The sequence below is a fragment of the Halichoerus grypus genome, chromosome 2 (genome assembly GCF_964656455.1).
Source record: "Halichoerus grypus chromosome 2, mHalGry1.hap1.1, whole genome shotgun sequence".
Lineage (NCBI taxonomy): Eukaryota > Metazoa > Chordata > Mammalia > Carnivora > Phocidae > Halichoerus > Halichoerus grypus.
In genome coordinates this window covers 119524654-119542535 of record NC_135713.1, presented here as the reverse complement: position 1 = coordinate 119542535, position 17882 = coordinate 119524654, and the positions used below count along the sequence as shown (strand labels likewise).

The following is a 17882-nucleotide window of genomic DNA, read 5'->3' as shown; positions in this document are numbered from 1 at the left end:
CCTAAGATCAAGACCTGAGCTGAGATCAAGAGTCAGACACTTAACTGACTGAGCCATCCAGGTGCCCCAATTTTGGGCTTTTCTTATTAATTTCTTGATATGGTTTGTGTGCATCCCTGACAGTAATCCTTGGCTGGTTATGTGTGCAGCAAAGATCTTTTCCCAGCCTATAAATTGCTTTTTCACTTTCTTTAAGGTGCCTTTTGGTATATAAAAATTCTTAATATTACTATGGCCAAACTTGTCTATTTTTATTTTGTAGTCAGTCGTTCCTGTGTCTTATTTAAGAATCCTTCCTTACTCAAATTCTAAAAGATAATCACCTACGTTACCTACTAAAAGGTTTAAAGTTGTGGGTTTTTTTTTATATTTCAATACTTAAACCATCTGGAGTTGATGTTTGCATATGGTGTAAGGCAGGCGTCCAATTTCACCTTTTTGCATATGAATTTTTTTCAAGTTCTATTTATTATATAGTTTATTTCCCTACCGATTTAACATTCCACTTCTGTCATATGCCGAAGTTCCCTATCTGTGTGAATCTGGTTCTGAACCCTATAATCTACTGTATTGGTGGTTTTGTTTATTCTCGTGCCAAGACCACACCGTCTTGATCACCTTAGTTTCATACTGAGTCCTGGTGGCTGGCAGAGCAAGTCTTTTCTTTCTACTTTGTCTTCAAAATTTCAGAATCCCTATCAAATAATAGGAAAAACCCTGTTGGGGCTTTCATTGGAATCTGTAGGTCAAATAGAGGAGAAATGAAGAACTGCCATCTTTACGTGTATTACGTTTTCCAGCCTAGGAGCGTAGTATCTCCCTCCATTTATTTAGTTCTCTTTTTAATACCTCTTAATGAAATTACACACTTTTTTTCCCTGTGGATAACTTGTACACTTTTTGTTAGATTTATTCTTAAGTATTCGATGTTCTCTGACAGTATTTTTAATGCATCTTCTCTTGATGTTTTCTAGCTTGTTGTTGGTATACAGAATGCAAATTACTTTTACATATTAATCTTATATCAAGTTAACTGGCCAAATTCTATTTCTAATAATCTGTATATTGTTCAGAGTTTTCTATGCAAATAATGACACAAAATGCAAATAATGACTTTTATTTCCTCTCTTCTAATTCTTATGCCTCTCATTTCTTTCTCTTGAATTTTTGCACTGGCGACAACGAGCATATTTGCTTCAATCCTGGTCTTAAAGTGAAAACTTGCAACATTTCCCCCATTTAGGAAAATGTTTACTCTAGTATTTTTATAGTCACTCTTATCTGGTGGAAAAAAGTTCCCTTTCATCCCATTTTATCATGAGTGGCTGTTGAGTTTTTTAAAACTTTTTTTTATAGCTAAAATAACACAAATATAGAAAACAGCACAAAACAAATATACGGCTTAATTATTATAAGACTAACACCGTTGTGACCACCATTCATGAAAGGAGACAAAACCAACCACCCCAAAAGCCTGCCACGTGTCTCTCCTCAATTTATAGGCCCTTCTCTCTTCCTACCTAAGAGTAACTGTTCTCCTGACTTTTTGGTAATCACCTCCTTACTTTCTGAGGGGTAGTTTTATCACCAAAACGTGAATCTCTAAACACTACGGTTTGGTTTTGCCTAATTTTTTTTTTAAGATTGATTTATTTATTTGAGAGAGAGAGGGAGCACGAGCAGGGGGAGGGGGCACAGGGGGAGGGAGAGGGAGAGAATCCACAAGCAAACGCCCCACTGAGCACAGAGCCCATTAGTGGGGCTCAATCCCAGGACCCCGAGATCGTGACCTCGGGCAAAACCAAAAGCTGGCCGCTCGACCAACTGAGCCACCCAGGCACCCCTAGTTTTGCCTAATTTTTTTTCAATCTTTTCGGTTATTTTTTTATTAAGACTTTACTTTTTTCGAGCAGTTTTTAGAATCATAGCAAAATGGAGGGGAAGGTAGAGACGGTACCTGTCTGCCCGCTGCCCCCACACACGCACAGCCCTCCCCACGATCACCATCCTCCACCAGTGCGGTACATTTGTGAAAGTGATAAACCTACACTGACATATCGTTATCACTCACAGTCTGTAGTTTACATTATGGCTCGCTCTTGGTGGTGTATATCCTATGAGTTTGGACAAATGGTTGATAATATGTATCCATCATGATGGTATCGTACACAGTATTTTCACTGCCCTAAAAATCCTCCGTGCTCTGCATATTCATTCCTTTCCCCACCCAACCCCTAGCAACCACTGATCTTTTTATTGCCTCCGTGGTTTTGCCTTTTCCAGAATATCACATAGTTGGAACATGCAGTATGTACCCTTTTCAGATTGGGGTTCTTTCACTTAGTAACATGCATTTACCTAATGTTGAAATGTGTCTTTTGAATCCTTTCCCTCCACCTCCTCACAATCTACTCCGTGAAGATACCAGATCGCTTGTTGTGTGTTGTTTTCCTCTGCTGGGTGTTGATTTTTATCAAAAGTTTTCTTTGAATCTACTGGAATGATTATGTGGGGTTTTTGTCTCTTTTAATCTGTTAATGAGAAAAATTACATTTATGGAGAGCAATATTTCTAAAACAGATCAGATCATGCCCCTTCCCTACAACAGCTTTTCACTGACCTTAGAATAAAATCCAAACTTTTGACCATAGTCTACAACGCCCAACATAGGCCCTATAAAAAGTTCCATCTACATCTAACTCTGTGACTCAATACACAAATTTCCCTCTTCCTCACTGTTTTAGCCACCCTAGCTTTCTTATGGTTCTTCAAACGTGCCAAGTTTATTCCCAAGCTTTGGTCCTTGTATTAGCTGTTCTCTCTTTCTGGAATGTTCTTCCCCCTATCTCTACATAGGAAGCTCCCCTGTCACTCTCACGTGGTTTTAATAACCCTTATCAGTATCTGGAATTATTCTGTTTGTTGGTTCATTTTACTGTCATCCCCCCCAACCCTTCATCTCAACCCACAATGTAAGCTTTAAGCAAGTTTTGTTCATTGCTTTATTCCTAATGTCTCAACTGGTGCCTGGCATATTAAAGGAATTTATTGACAGGCAAAGATATTCAAGCCATATTAAGCAGATCAAAGGAGCACGGATCCATGATAGGATTTTATTTTTGTTAAAAAATACATCTGTATGTGTGTCTGAATCTGAAGAGTCAAATACTTAGAAGGACAGAAGCACAGAATTAGTAGCAGTCATCTCTGGGACAGTGAGACTCTATTACTGGTATTGATGTTCTGTATTTTCGGTTTTTTAAAATTGCTTTGACAAGCGCATATTATGTTTATTATAAGACAAAACAATAAAAGTAACCTTGTTATGATGAAAGAACACACAAAATTCTTTCTTTAAAAAAGTCACAGTCTAGTTAAAAGCACATAAAGACCGCTCGAATCCTCAAGAATCAGCATCAGCATATGCAATTAGCAAATAACACGTAGTAAGCGTACACCCAGCCCTATCCTGGGTGTCATAGGAACCCAAGGACTACGCCTGCATGTATTTAGTCACAATATTCTGCCTTGTTCCCAAAAAAGGAACTGTTGTGGCTCATAGGAAGGTCCCTCTCTTATCACCTGTTGAGGGAGGGAGGAGACATAGACAAATGATAAAGTGAACTCTTCACGTTTGGTGGCTGTGTCTCCTCCAGTTCATATTTCCCTCGAACCTACTAAGGATTTGCCTGGAACACTGGCGCCCACTGAATGCTGGTTGAAAGATACAGTTTGGCATCTATGAAGTTGCAACACGGTCCTTGATAAAATGCCAAGCAAAATGAAATGAGGACTTGGTGCGTAATGGGTATAGAGTTTTTAATTTTGCAAGACGACAAAGTTCTAGAGATCGGTTGCGTAACAACGCGAGCCGACTTCACACTACTGAACCACACTTAGAAATGGTTATGAGGGTAAATTTTGTTATTTGGTTTTTACCACAGTTTTTTAAAAATATGCCAAAGAAAGCAGTACAGACCCTCGTGCTGAAAGTGTTGGGCCGAGGAGGGATCCCTGTGCACTCCAGGGGTCTGGGAAGACTTGGGGAGGGAGGACTGGAGCTGGACCGGGAAAGAAGAGGAGAACTGGCTTGCACAAAATGAAGAAGGACGGTTTAGAGAGGAGGCATAGGGGTCCCAGCATGCAAATGTACTGGGGGCCCGTGAATAAATGGTTTGGCTCTGACGAACCACAGAGGGTTTAAGAAGGTCACTAGTTGGAATAAGGCGTATGAAGGGGGGTTGGGTCGGAATGTGAAAGGCCTTTGGATGCCAGGCGGAGGAGTCTGGACTTGAGCCTAGAGGCAATGAGAAGAGAGGGAAGGTTTTAGTTTTGGGAAATGAGGTGATAAAAAGGGGATTTTAAAAACACTAATTAGCATTCAAATTAGAATATAGTACACATTAATCTCAAACCTGCTGACGGGGAAGGGAAAGGAAGCACCCAATCTCCTAATGTGACATTCAGATGACAGCTATTACTGAGACAGACAGAGTCTAGACCAAATAGGTCATCTGAAGGAGCTTTTCAGCGAACAGAGACCCTGTCCACCACCGCTACTGCGAAGAGATGGATTCTGTCACTCTTGTCTCGTAACCTTCTCCCAGAGAGGCTCAGAATCTTCCCAGCACTGTAATTAGCTAGACAGGGGGCAGCAGTGATTCCCTGACTAAAATACAAAGCACGAAGAAGGCTGGACTTAAAAAATATGGCTCCCACATACGCCGACAGGGCAACTCAGCCTCAGCTGCCGCGTGCCTAGGAAGTACGCAGGCTTCCAGAACTAGAGCGAACTCTTAGTGCTTCCTCCCAGACATGGCTCTCTGAACCAGAAGGAAGCCGGCTGCCCAGTGCCCCCCATCCCCGGCCGGCTAACTTGTCTTTTCAGGAACTGAGGACCAGAGTGAGCCAAGGGCCTGTCCCCACAGAATAAGGGACATGTGACCCCACTGGACCTGTCCCCCCACAATGGCTATAGGACGTTCCAACTCTGGTACCTAGAAAAAGGGAAAACATCAGAAGTTATTTTATTTTATTTTTTATTTTATTATTATTATTTTTAAAGATTTTATTTATTTATCTGACAGAGAGATCACAGGTAGGCAGGCAGGCAGGCAGAGGGAGAGGGAGAAGCCGGCTCCCCGTTGAGCAAGGAGCCCGATGCAGGGCTCGATCCCAGGACCCTGGGATCATGACCTGAGCCGAAGGCAGACGCCTAACCGACTGAACCACCCAGGTGCCCCCAGAAGTTAGTGTATTTACTAGTTAATGCATATGTAGCAAAAATCATAAAAGGGATAAGCAAAAAGAAGATGAATGAAACGGTCATGTTTTAGCACATTATTATATTAACAAATATAAATGGACTCATACTGGACATACTATTCTAGAACCTAATTTTTTTTTCACTGAGCAATTCACTGTGAACATTTTTTGATGTAAATAAGTAAAATTCTGCATAAACGATGCGTGATGGTTGCCTGGTTTTCCACAACATGGGGACTATTAGAGACCACAGTCTAATTAACCAATGTCCCCTTGTTTGATATTTAGGTTGGTCCCAATCTTTGGTTATTATAAACAATACTATGGTGAATATCCAGGATCTCGATAACCTCATCCCTAGGATCCTAACGTTGTTGTTGGTGGTGAATGTGTTAAAAATGTGCAATAAAGTCCTACTCCAAAAGGATATATCTCTAACACTTACTCTAAGAAAAGTGTGTGGGGTGGCTGGGTGGCTCAGTTGTTAAGCGTCTGCCTTCAGCTCGGGTCATGATCCCAGGGTCCTAGGATTGAGTCCCGAGTCGGGCTCCCTGCTCGGCAGGAAGCCTGCTTCTCCCTCTCCCACTCCCCTTGCTTGTGTTCCTGCTCTCACTATCTCTCTCTCTGTGTCAAATAAATAAATAAAATCTTAAAAAAAAAAAGAAAAAGAAAAGTGTGTGACTTCAGGGATCTGACTGAAATCTCATTTCTGCCAGGAAGGCTTCTCTTGTCCCTATCAATCTAAAGTGCTTCCTCTCCCTTCCAAGTACTCTGATCTCCTCCTCAGCGGTCGTGCCCTTCGTTTGGCACTCCAAACCTGCCTGGCCTGGTCTTCATCGTGTGTCCTTGTCTCTTCAATTATACCAGAAGCTGCTCGAAGGCAGAGAACCCACTGAATACTTCTTTGTAGTCCCCAAATGATGGCACCTGTGATTAGCACTCAATAATCTTTGTTAAATTATTTCATTTAAAAGTCTGATGGGAAATGGTGTGTGTGGGGCGTGGTGGATCTCTTTTAATTTTAATCAGGGGTTGTGGGTAGAGCCTGGGAATGAGGAACAGGCTAAAGAGCCCACGCTTCCTTTGCCCATCCAAAGGCACTCCTGGAGCTCAGCACCCCACCTCACCTCCTTGGCCCTAACCACTCAAAGCTCTGACAACTCAAAGACCAACAGGAATAAATGGAATATTCTTACAAAGACCATCTGACACTTGGTTTGCCAGCACTGCTCTAAGGGTGTCTGTCTAAGCAGCGAGTCGCCTCCGTCCCCAGTCAGCACTTTCCATGCTCTTTAGTGAAGGAGGGAGGAGAAGAGAGGTTAACAAAGCAGACCTGCCCCCAAAGATTCAGGGACAACAGCACTGCCTAATCCTGGGCAAAGGACAGATGCAGCAGGGCCACTCTGCTATGTGGGGCATCATGTGCCAAACAGCAGAAATAGATGGAAGTCAGCCCCCTGGAGCAAGGGCTCGGTGGTCCATGAGGATGCCCTCCCTTTGCCCGTGAATGAAGCAAACGCCCAGAAAAAGGTAGCAGGTGAATCCTATTTAGTGAGAAGGCAGAACTTCCAAGCAAGGGGTCCCGATAAATGGGCCTATGGAGTGCGGTGGGCTAGATCCGACCTGGTGAGGGGCCAAAGTTAATCCTCGTTTTTGGTGCTCAGTTACTCGGAGCATTCTACCTCCAGGGACATGAGGGAGTTTTTGTTAAACGCCTGCGCTGCCTAGACCCGGGCTAAGAGCAGTGAGTTATGCGAGAAATAAAGCACAGGCCCTGTCCCCACAGAGCTACAATCTGGCTAGAGGTCTGAAGTTAGAGACAGAGCCAGGAATAAAACGCTGAGTTTCTGTGTTGGTGGGCAGGGGTCAGGGGGGAGGTGGAGAGTGGAGAGTCAAGAACTCAAGGAGGAAGTCGGGACGCCCAGGTTCTAGAGCGCTCCGCCACCAGGGAAAAATGACACAGCTTCCGGTAAATCACTCAACTCCTTTGGGCCTCTAGTTTCTATACTCAGAGATTGACACACTAATCCCAGTGCTGCCCACAAAAAAGCCAAAAGGTCAGAACACGGTTCTAAAAAAGCCTCAGAGGGCTGCAGAAATGTCCTCACTGTGGTCAATACTTATATATTTAAACCAAACCAGAAGCCAAGAAAGCCCTGGAAAGCCAGCCATCCCTCCATCTTAGGTACACTCAGATATTGGTGGGGTTTCCCGGCAGACCAGTCCCACAGCAGAGTCCCACAGGAACTGCTCCATAGCCAAGCTGGAGGCCCCCATCCCCCAAGCCGAGGACAGCAGCTCAAGATAACTTGTCTCCTCCTTCTACTCTCCCCATCCCTGTCTTCCTCCAATTCTGGTCTCAAGCGGTGATGCGGCAAGAAGAGCAGAACTCAGTCACTTGTGGGGAACCGCAGGGGGCCCCCGCCCTCCGCCCCCAGCCCCCGCCTCAGGTGGGGGAAATTCTCAGGAGGCCCAACCCTTGCTCTTGACAAGACTCAATAAGAATTACGGCTAAGGATTTCAGAATTTGGGAGTTACTAAAAAATAAAACAAACAGCATCTGCCATCCAGAGTCAAAGAAATATACTGTCACTTGGAATATGGGGTAAGAACAGAGACCTGCAGGAATGGGGAAGATAGGAAGAGGAGATAAGACAGGGGAAAGTTGAGGGAACTTGCTCAAATCAGTGAAACCAAGAAGGATTCTAGATTTCTAGGTTGTAGCAGAAGGCATTCAAGCTCCACACCACACCTCCTTGGCCCACCTCCGATTTCCGCCCTCCTGTTCTGTGTGAGCTCAGACCTACCTCCTGCTGACAGGGTCCCACCTCAAGCCCATAGCCCCTTGGGGTCTTTGTTGACACATAAGGACAATGCCCAGTCAGTGGGGAATGGGAGCTAGTGGGTAAATGCTCCAGCCGTGCATCCTGCCAGCACACGATTCCACGAGGCACTCTGTGGTGTCCGGAAAGTGCTGGAAGAACTGAGATCCCATTGGCCATGGTAGGATCCCTAAGTACTACACCCTCATGTTGGCCTTCCCTGCTCCCCTGCCCCGCCCCCCACTCACGCTGTCCCCTTATTCCTGCTTTGTGGCATTTTCTCTCAAATAAACTATCTGTGTCCAAGTCCTCACCTCAGATTCTGCTTTCAGGTGAACCCACACCAAAAGCATCAGCAGAGAATCTGGTGCTTACAAGCTGGCTAGAGAGTTCTGGGGTGACTTGGCATCTTTTATTCAAGGGATGACACATTACTCTGAAAAGCTTTCTCGTAATTCTTGGCTCTCTGAGCACCACCAGTTCTGGTTACTCAACTGGATGGCAAATCTAACTCGCCGCTGCCCTCCCAAGCAAGGCTCACAGAGGGAAGGGACCCAAAGTTTGTTGGTGCTCTGTGACTCCTTGGAATCATTATTCAGGAGGCAAGATTATGATACAAACTCAATTTCATCTTCCCCACTGCACACCATCCCATGCTGAGCTCTGCCAAACATCACCCTTTCCTGGAAGAACCAACAGTCTTTTACAAGGAGCATGATTTCATTTTGGAAAAAGAAGGAGAGTCGTAGGAGGGAAATCTCCCAGACGACATGGGAAATACATTCTGAGTGAGAACACTTTGGGGCTGAGAGCCTGTGTCCCGTTCTGTACCCATTCAAAGAAGCCTGGGGAAAGACGACATGTACGTGTGCCCCCCCCACACACACACCCAGGAAATACACACATGGGTGTGCAGGAAAAACCGGGTTATCAAAACCATTAGCCATAGTTCCCTCAGAGTAATGGGATTATGGGTCACTCTGACTCTTTTCTTTATACTACTCTCACCTATTTCTATAATGAACGTGTAACACCCTTAAGTTTTTAATTATGAAAGAATGATGCTTGTCCCTTGCACACTCTATTTGCAAAGCCCTAAACATGACCTATAAATGTCCACGGATTTGATAAGGGGATAATCTGGGACAGCAGCAGACTCCAGATCTTGTGCCAGGAGGCTCTTAGACAAGAGATGTGGAAACACAAAATATTCCCGTTTATCAAGCATTTCGCCTCTCCGTAACTTGGTGTCTCAGAGGAAGTGAAAAGTCAATTGCCTACACATCTCTGTGCCTGAACTCTGCCGCTCACCCTCCCCACCCATCCGTCTTTGCTTCCAGCTTCTGCATCTCTCAGTTCCCCTGCTGAAGAGCCTGGGGTGACCAAGTTTGGTATTCTGGTCACCCCGGGGCCTCGGGCATCCTGCTGAATGGTGAGGGGCCTGGAGGGCAGCAGTTAGGGAACCAGGGAGCCCCTGAACCAAGCCAGTTGTTAAGGAGGCATGAGAACCCATCAGCTGGAAACACCGAAGGCGGGCAGGCAGGCGGAATGATTCTGGGTGAAGGAACATTGTAAATGTTGTCACCCAAAATAGAGCTGAGCTGAACTTGGCTCCCAGCCTCTGCAAGCCTCCTTCCTGCTCCCTGTCGGCTCCCTTCGGAGGCCCCAGGGATGCTCCCCAGGCGCCACACCTCCTCCTGCCTGCTGCCGGGATTAGCTTTGTCCGTGCTGAACCTGGAGGCAGTGGGGAGAACACCGACTCTGACCCAGGGCTCGCGGAGTCAGCCTGGGGGACAGACTCACATCCCCCTGGTTCAGCAACCATACAAATTCTGTAGCACATCAGGGAACTCAGTGAGGTCAGAGCAGACCTCCCAGGATGACAGCTTGGACCTCCTTCTCTCTCCCATCGCCTCCACCCTCCCCACTCCTGCACTCCCAACCTCCAGCCCTACCCTTCCGTGTTCTGAGAACCATGCAGTCATTCAAGTCAGAAGCCTCAGCATTGTCTGCAATAAATCCTCCCTTACCCCACATGTAAATCTTCACCTGGAGGTACCGACTCTCCCTTCAAACTGGCTCTCCAATCCATTCTCTTCTTTCTTTTTTACACCTTCTGTTGTGCTTTGGGCTTCGTCATCTTTCCTGGGTTACTGCAGGCGCTTCTGAACTGCCCTCCCTACCTTCAGTCCTCTCTGTCATCAGATGTGCTCCCATACCACAGGGTACCACGCCAATCCCCTCTTCCGGCGCTTTTTAGGGGCTGCTCACCCCCTACAGAATGAAGCTCAAACTCTAACACAGCACACAGGGTCCTTCGCCACCTCTCCGTGACCTACTTTGCTAGCCTCATCTTCTGCCTTTTCCCCACCCTCACACCCTGTGTCCTGGCTACATGAGACCTCTTGGATTCCCTGGATTTTTCTAGAGCCAAGGTGTTATGGTGAGACCCTCCATGCAGCCCGCGGCTGCCGGTCTTGCTGATGAAAGCCCCCACCCCCAGCGCATCCATACCATATAGCAGGGACTTGGCTCATCCAGTTGGGTAGAGCTTGTTTTCCTTTGGGTCAGCACCATTAGGCTAGAAGAGCTTGAAAGAAGAAACTGTCTTACATATTTGTTTGCCCTTGTACCTACCACTGGGCCTTATATGGTATTTAATATACATTTATAGCTCATGAGGATGATACCATGAGTCATCTTTTCACACATGGTTATCTTATTACCCCAACCAAATTCTAAGCAACGTAAAGACAAAGAGCATGTCTTAAAATTCTTTTTGTCCGCTTAACTATAAAGCGTAATGCCTTGTATACTCAGACAGCAACTGATAAATACACGGCCCAACTCTAAAAGCAGATGTTCATTCATTCCACGAGTATTTATGGAGCACCTGCTATTTGCCAGGCACTATTCTACACAGGAGAGGTGTGGCAGAGAACAAAAAAGACGAAAATCCTTGTCCTCCTGGAGTCCGTAATTTGGGGGGAAGGTGACAGACATTTAGAGGGTAAAGCAGTAAAATATCCAGGAATGTTAGATAATGATAGGAGCTAAGGTGAAAAATAAAACAGAAAGAGGGACAGGAAGTGACACAGGAGATGCAACTGCAGATAGGATGGCCTGAGAGGTGCTCGTTGAGGAGGTAACTTGAAGAGTGAAGGAAGTAAGGGAACAGGCCCGCAGATTTCTAGGTGAAGCATAGGGCGAATACAACCACAGAGCAGAGCCAACGCCAAATACAAAAGTGCAGAGGCTGGAAGAAGCCTGGCAGGTTCAGAAAACAACGAGGAGGACTGTGAGTAGTGAAGAGGGAGAAATGAAGGGAGAAGGCAGACCGGGGCGGGGGGGGGGGGGGGTCAGAGATAACGGACCAGAACATGCACGGGGGCCTTTAGTCACCTTGCTCTGAGTGACAAAGAGAGCCAGATGAGGCTCCGAGCAGAAGAACATAGGAGCTCGCTGATTTTTCATGTTTTGGTCAATCTTGTGGCTGTGTGCAGAATTGACTGGGGGGGGGGGGGCGGGGAAGCGGTAAGGGTAGAAACAGAGAGACCAATTTGGAGGCTATTAAAACAAGGCAAGAAATAATGGCAGCTTGGATCAAGTGGCTAATTGGGGAGGTGATGAGAAAAGGGGAGTTTGTCAGTTGATGGGCACAGTTGCCTGGCTGGCTCTTGTAACCTTCCCCAATTCAAGAAATGGCAGGACCAGTCATTCAGGTCAAACATCTTGGCGCCAAAGTGCACTCCTCGTCTCTCCTCTCACTCCACATCCAGTCCTTTCACAAAGCCTGTATGTTCGACCTCGAAATATGTTCAGACTCCAGCCACTTCTCAGCACCTCCCCAGTTACCCACTTGGTCCAGGCCACCAGCATCCCTTGCTTAGTTGTTGTCATAGCCTTCCCATAAAGTAGGTGATTTCCTACTTGTGCTAATTCTACTATGGCTGTGTAACATGTTCACATTAGGGGGAGTCAGTGAGGGGTGTACAGGAACCCTCCGCACTGGTTTTGCAAACTTTCCGAGACTACCAATAGGCAACTAACATACAGACGTGTAAAGATAAATAGATCACATTTTGGAAAGAGCTCCTGCTCTTGAATGAAGACTTAATCAAGGAATAATAGATCCCATCAAGACGATGTCTTTAGCTCTACTTTATAGTAGATAGTATTCTACAGTTCATACATGCAGAAATAGAAAAGCACCATCAGGCAAACACCACAAACAACTCTTGCCAACAGGATCCCCCAATGGATGCCGAAATTAGCAGTCACAAGTTGGAAGAGCAAAAGAATATCTTTTGCTTTGAAGTATATCTCCAAGATTTTTATTGACTCTAAAGGGAAAGATAGTAACTTTATAGTGGAGAAATTCGGCAGACACCACCCAACCAAGTGATCCACACTTGAGGGCACAACCTCATCTCTGTGGTAATCTTGTCACTTCAGCGATGAGAAACGAGACGATCCAAACTGAGGTACATTCTTCAAAATAACGGAGCAACACTCTTCAAAAGTGTCAAGATCATAAAAAACCAGGAGAGATTGAAAAACTGTTTAAAAAAAAATTAGAGGAGACAGAGAGGTAAGAACTAAATGCACCGTGGTGGGATCCTAGGGAGGCCGGTGGAGCAGGAAAGGGACATGAGTGGAAAACTGAGGACATTTAAATAAGGCATCTCTTGCAGTGTACAGTATCGTACGGAGGTTAATTTCCTAGTTTTGATCATTTTACTACAGTTACGTAAGATGTGAATAATAGGGGAAGTTGGGTGAGGGGTGTACGGGATCTCTCTGTACTATTTTTGCAACTTTTCCATGAGTGTAAAATTAGTTCAAAATACAAAATTTTAAAAGATAGATTATGTCTCTAGATTTACCATTGATTAAACACCACCCCACAACTTCAGGCACCTTTCCCTCGGTTTTACCGCAGAACAAGGTGAATCTGATACCGGTAGTCTCAGGAAATCTGGCATTGGGTGGGTCTCCCCCCAAAAATGTCTATTACACCTTGAACTCCCTAGGGGCGGAAGTAAGAATTTGAAAGGAAAGATCCCCAAGCTTTAAATATCCCTCTTCCCACATAAGAGAACTCCCGTGAATATCAAAGGACCTGATGATGGAGGTGTAATCACCGTTAATGAGCACCAGTTAGCAGTTCACCAGAGACCTTCACCTTCTCTTCCACGAGCCAGAGAAAGGTGGTCAGGGACTAGAAGCTGGTGCTCGCCCAGATGCGGTCACCCCAGCGCTGTGGCAGAGCCAACACTGACCTTCCTTCAGGCATCTGCCCCTATAACAAAGGAGCAAGCCCTAGGTCTCAAAACCTGTCTCTCTCTCTCTGACTGCATCATGCCTGCCTCTGTTTACCTTCCAGTCCCACAGTGACTACATTCTTAGACACAGACAGCCATGGCAGGAGTGCTTTGGGTCGCCGAGACCAGAAGGGCCATCAAGGTCATGCCCACAACTGCATGGACCCAGTATCTCGGGCGCCACGTGCCCAGCCCATTGCCCAGTCTATCCCCAGCACCTCAAGCATCTCAGGCACACGTCAAGATGAGAAATTACACCTTCTGCATGTTCTTTTACTAAGAGGGCCCCGAATGCGTCCAGGAGGCTGGGGGGAGGAATGGGAGAGGGTAGGGTGCAGGTGAGGGGCAGGGAGGGAATGCTGACACTAGTCAAATTCCCTCTAGCCAGCTCCACCTCAGATGTGACCCTCTAAGCCTTCCACGTAGGCCACTGGATTCCTACTCTAGAAAACCACGTCTAGGTCAGAGGCTCTGAAAATCAGCGGCCCCTTCAGAAGACTGGTTAGGACAGGCTCATCGGAGCACAACACCCCAGTCCTGGGGCCAGGCCGAAAAGACAGGATTCTCATATGGCTGTGGGCCCTCTAGTCTTGGGTCTTAGTTCCGTCGATAATTCTAAAATATGCCATCTGTCACCCATCCCGGTTAGTACACGTTCTGCCCAGCTGTACCCCGCGAGCAGACCACCACTGTGCTTTCAGGGCTCTTGTGCAATATCACAAACCAAACGGGGATTGTTCAGCTTCAGCAGAAGCCTGGGGTGTTGGAGAAAGCTTTGTTTAAGTACAGATTGCCCCAATTCGGCTCTCTCGTACACTGCTGATATGAAATGGCATAGCCATTCTGGAAGGCAACAGGATACCATACGCCCAAAGCCTTAAAAGTGTTCCCACCCTTTGACCCAGCAATTCCGCTTCTAGGAATTATCCTAAGGAAATCAGAGTTGCACACAAAGACTCATGCACAAGGTTGCTATCCCAGTATTAGCTCTTGGCATAAGAAATTGATACGATAAATGCCATAAACCAAAAATTGATTAAATAAAATACATGGCATTCATAAGATGGCCTTCTATGTGTCTGTTAAGAATCACATTTCCCAAGAATGGTTTGCCTTATATTCTGATATGATCCTGATTTGGTCTCTATGTGGCATGGGAGGGGAGAGGTATGCAAATTAAAAAAGTAGGAAGGGGCGCCTGGGTGGCTCAGTCGGTTAAGCGTCTGCCTTCGGCTCAGGTCATGATCCCAGGGTCCTGGGATCGAGTCCTGCATCGGGCTCCCTGCTCCACGGGAGGCCTGCTTCTCCCTAACCCTGCCGCTCCCCCCGCTTGTGCTCTCTGTCTCTCTGACAAATAAAATCTTAAAAAAAAAAAAAAAGTGGGAAGAAAACACCTTAATAATAGTTATCTGTAGGTAGTTGAGACGCTGACAAATCTTTTTAGATTGTCTTCTTTACACTTTAATGCTGCTTCTAAATTGTTTTCAACAAACATCTATTACTATCCTAATGAGGAAAACGGATGGCCCCATTTTATAGGTGAATAAACAGAGTTCTGGAGTCTCATCGCCCTAGGATCTTTGCTGAGTCAGAAGTGAAACCGAAAACAAGACCAGGACTCTCAAACGCCTCACTTGTGTCACAGGGCCCAGCGTGTGAGCTGTAGTACCTTGAGGACAGTGGTTCTTAACTGGGGCGATTTTGCCCCCCGGGGCCAGTCGGCATGTCTAGAGACATCTTTGGTTGCACTAACTGCAGGAGGGGGGCCGTTACTGCAGCTCAACACCTTACGATGCACAACACGGCACCCCCTCAACGAAGAATCATTCGGCTCAAAACGCCAGTGCCACGGTTAAAACCCCTGCTCTAGGGAGAAGGGGACCACAGATTTATTCCCTCACCAATGCACTCTGAAAAAGTTCAGGTGGCTCAAAAATACATCGCGAACCTCCAAGCTGCTGCACATCCTGCGCGAGGGGTACGGCCTCCTGCTTCAGACGGGATCTGACTTGGCAGTTAACGCGCCCAGGAGTGCAGAGCACCAAGGACGTTATTGCTCATATTAACCAACCTTCCACTGCCAGCTGGAGAAAAATAAATTGCATTTTACTCTAGAGCCATAGCGGACACCAATGGGACACAGCTCAGGATCAAGAACTCAAACAGACGAGATGAGCCAAGGGAAAGCGGGGGCAGAGGTGGCATCTGGAGAGCGCGAGGCTGCCCGATGGAGCAGTGGAGGCCCATCTGCATGTCCTTCCTCTGCACCTTCACTTCCCGCACCTCGAGAGTCCCAGCTGACCATGCCGGACCTAGCTTCCAAGTATCTTTAGAGTAGTCGAAAAGGAGCGAGTCCCACCCAAAGCCTGAGAAAGATTCTTCCCCCTCTTGGAAACTGTCCTCCATCGAAGGGGCCACCTGCTTGGACTTATCCATGGGTTTCCAGGGGAGACGAATGTGATATCAGCATTTCCTTCCCTATGACCTTGGGCCCAACCTAGCGACTCATAGGACTCAAGAGCCAGGAGGAACCTCAACCAGACTCTGCCCTTTACAGATCAGGAAACCAAGTCCCAGAGAAACTATGTATCAGGCCCAAGTCACATAGCTCTGACAGACCCAGTACCTGAACCCAGATCCTCCATCCATCTAGTCCTTCCTTTTTTCTAGTTACCAGGAAGTCCAGTGCTGGAGGACCACAGCCCTGTCAGAAGACGCTGTTACTCTCTAGTGACATTTCACATGAGAACAGGTGTGGAGGGACCCACACAGGAATGTGGACACAATGGGCGGATGGTCATCTGTGTCTCCCACTTGGCCACAGCTCAGAGTCTAGGCAGAAGATGTGTGCGGAAATCAGAGATGTGTCCCCCAACAAGTATGAGTCTCAAGTGTTGCTACTGCGATATCCTTTGAGGAGCCTAGCAACCTGATTTCAGTGGAAACAAAAGGGCTCCGGTCCCCCTGGGGTTGCAACAGGCCCCCTTCACTGGATAGTGGGCCCCTCAACTGTCTGCTGCACGTACTCAATAAGTATTTATTGAGCAGCTATTCTATGCCAGACACTGAGCTGGGCACATGCTATTTGGGTCTGACCTAGTCTCTGCAAGGTCCAGCCCTGTGATAGGTCGGCCTTTTCATGGATTGCTTTGAGATCCCTTACTTCTCAGCACTCCACAGTTCCCTCCAGTAAGCTCATCTTTTTTTTAAGATTTTATTCATTTATTTGACCGAGGTGGGGGGAGGGGGAGAGAGCACAAGCAGGGGGAGCTGCAGGCAGAAGAAGAGGGAGAAGCAGGCTCCCCGCTGAGCAGGGAGCCTGATGGGCTCGATCCTAGGACCCCGGGACCATGACCTGAGCCGAAGGCAGACGCTTAACTGACTGAGCCACCCAGGCGCCCTGGTAAGCTCATCTTTACCTGAGCTAGCTTAGGAGAATCTAACTTTGGCTTGTGACCAAGGGAGCACAACCAAATGAAATTTATATATACTGCAATCAATTCCAGACGGGTCAGCACTCAATGCCAAATTAAAACCTACAAAGAAGAAGAATAGCCTATTTACCCCAGCAGCAGAGGGAAAATAATCTTCTGGCAAATGACAGGATCACAGACAAGACTGATGGGCTCAAAAAAATAAAAGCATGAAGACAGGAGGAGTATGGTAATACGGTTAGAATATGGGCTCTGCAGTCAGACAAGCCTGCCCGTACTTCTAACTCGCTGTGTGGCTTTAAGCAGGTCACTTAACATCTCTGAGTCTCACTTCCCCATGTAGGAGAAACAGAGGATATGGTTATAGGACAATAACAATAGTACCAACTTCCTAGGATTGTGGTGAGGACTGAATGAGATAATGTGTGCCAAACAATTACATAGCCCTGGCACATAGCAGTAGCAATTCTCTGTGGCACTTTGGAACCACTTAGAGCTCACTCTCCCTTCGGCTCCTACTCTTTCCCCAGAAGAACCTGGCAAAAGGGCACACAAACTTCTCTACGCTTCAGAGTTCACTGCCACGTGCATTAACACCACTGTGTTGCTCCACCCTCTCAGGCACAAGCAACCCTGTTGGGGCCAAATGCTAACTTGGAGCCCAGGGCTCTCTTGGGCTGACACTCCCTGACCCAGGAGTCCCGGGAGGCTGTTCTGGAAGGTGGTAAGGCAGGGATGAAAGCCCTTACCACACCAATGGAAGTGGAAGCTCAGTAGTCCTCCAGTACTGTGGGGGTTCACCCGTCATCGAAGACCCCTGGAGAAACCAGTAGCATCTCAGGGTGTTGCTGCTGCTGCATGGGGCACGTGGAGGCTCTCACTTGCCCTGCCTCACTGTGACGGCGTCCTAAATCCCAACCTGATCTCTTCTTCCCGGAACAAGGCTGAAGGCTCTTCAGGAGTAGAGCCTTGGACTCTATATTCCCCATAACACCCTGACATCCTACACACAGGAGGCGCTTAAAAAAAAAAAAGAC

General features: G+C 46.8%; 2 protein-coding genes across 8 annotated transcripts in view; both read right to left on the bottom strand.

Annotated features, from left to right (window-relative positions):
• The window catches only part of NRG2 (neuregulin 2), a 239669-nt gene that overhangs the window by 129545 nt on the left and 92242 nt on the right, over positions 1–17882 (bottom strand). The window lies entirely within an intron of this gene.
• Positions 11267–17882, bottom strand: part of HBEGF (heparin binding EGF like growth factor) — a 385453-nt gene continuing 378837 nt past the window's right edge. The window contains exon 10 of the mRNA XM_078067428.1: positions 11267–11277. The gene's annotated coding sequence lies outside the window, so the exon portion shown is untranslated. The remainder of the gene's footprint in view (positions 11278–17882) is intronic.